The sequence below is a fragment of the Hipposideros armiger genome, unplaced genomic scaffold (genome assembly GCF_001890085.2).
Source record: "Hipposideros armiger isolate ML-2016 unplaced genomic scaffold, ASM189008v1 scaffold_28, whole genome shotgun sequence".
NCBI lineage: Eukaryota > Metazoa > Chordata > Mammalia > Chiroptera > Hipposideridae > Hipposideros > Hipposideros armiger.
Genome location: NW_017731378.1, coordinates 5,817,046 through 5,818,784, shown reverse-complemented (window position 1 = coordinate 5,818,784; position 1,739 = coordinate 5,817,046). Strand labels below are relative to the sequence as shown.

The 1,739-nt window shown below is 40.5% G+C and overlaps 1 protein-coding gene and 1 pseudogene across 1 annotated transcript in view; one reads left to right on the top strand and one right to left on the bottom strand.

Annotated features, from left to right (window-relative positions):
- Nucleotides 1-1,739, bottom strand: part of CFAP58 (cilia and flagella associated protein 58) — a 97,187-nt gene that overhangs the window by 70,953 nt on the left and 24,495 nt on the right. The gene's annotated exons all lie outside the window — the stretch shown is intronic.
- On the top strand, nucleotides 78-440 carry LOC109379622 (riboflavin kinase pseudogene; annotated as a pseudogene).

Here is a 1,739-nt window from a genome sequence, read left to right as displayed (position 1 = left end):
GCACTGCCTGGAAGGCACCTCTGCCCAACTTGTGAATGGCATTATGAGGCACCTGCCTTACTTCCACCACCGGCCAAATGGTATGGGACTTTGGCCACGGCTCCAAGCAGCTGGGCATCCCCACAGCTAACTTTCCTGAACAAGTGGTGGGTAATCTTCCAGCTGATGTGTCCCCTGGCATTTCTAATGGTGGGGCCAGTGTTGGAGGTAGAGACGTCCATAAGATGGTGGTGAGCACAGGATCGAATACAAGCATGGAATACTACAAGAATAGAAAGAAGTCCACGGAAGCTCATATCACGCATACCTTCAAAGAGGACTTCTATGGGGAAATCCTCAATGGGGCCATCGCTGGCTACCTCAGACCAGAAAAGAGCTTTGATTCTTACGAGTCACTTATTTCAGTAATTCAAGGTGATATTGAGGAAGCTAAGAAATGACTAGATTTACCAGAACATTAAAAATTCAAAGAAGACAATTTCTTCCAGGTTCCTAAGAGCAAAATAATGAATGGGCACTGATGAAAAATCATCTTATTTACTCATTCACTGTTTCCTAATATTTTACTGCTCATAATTAGGCAGTCTCATCTTGGTTATATTTTTAAAATCAAACATTTTCCTACAGCTGTGAACTAGTTTAAACAGTACAATATAGTCACCTTATCATGCTTCAACTGTTCAATTAAACCCCATCATGTTACAGTACTAAAAAGACTCATTTTAAAAATCAAGATTTTTTTTTTATGTAACATGTTGATTAAAATTTGCCACTAGAAAGGTCTTCAGTGTCTTATAATGGAAATGAAATATATATAGCTATGGGTAAAAAGGCAAGTCACTAGTTTGAGATGAAAACTATAATTCTTACGGTAAAATACTAGCATATACTTGCATAGTGTGTCCTTCTCAACAAAGAGGGCTCGTAAAAGTCAGTGTACTAAACAGAGGTTTGATAGTTTATTATAAACCTAAGGGGGAAAACTCATACTCTGTGTTTTTTATATTTTGTGCATTCATATATTATTACAAAAATGAAGACCTGTGAAATTTTTATCTGAGTCAGTTCCTTCATGAGGTCAAATCATTGTATTGTGTTCATTTTTGTTACAGCTGTTTCAGTTCCAATTGGTCTGGATTCCCTCTACCTATCATTTTTTGTCTGTCTTTTAAACATTAAAATGAATGTTTTTCAAAAATAAAAATAAAACCCAGTTGGTGTGATGGCAGCCAGGAATGGAGAGAGGCTGATCATCAGGAAGGAGAAGTAGGAGTCTACAATAGATTGTATGTTCTGTACATTCCCCGTCTCATCATATAGGCCCCTCCCTGAGGAGGGCCATATTCCTGCCTGGGATGTCAGGCTTGGCCATGTGACTTGCTTTGGCCAATGGAATATGAGCAGGCCGACCCTGTGCCCTTCCCTTGCCAGCAGAAGCTCTGAGAGCATCAGGAAGGTCCACTGTTACACTGGTTTCCCTCTGAAGAGGCCAGCACATCATAGCAGCGTGAAGAGGACATGAAGTAGGGCTGCAGCTGACCCTCAAAGGTCTACAATGTAGGCAAAAATAGATCTTTGTTGCTATAAACCACTGAGATCTAGGGGTTAGTTGTTACAGCTTAAGCTGACTAATACAGAGGCTAATGGGCTAGCCCAAGCTAGAGAATACAAGTGCCTAAACTGACAACTAGTCCTCTCAGAGTCAGTAAATCCAATGGCGCGTCTAAGATGATTAAGTC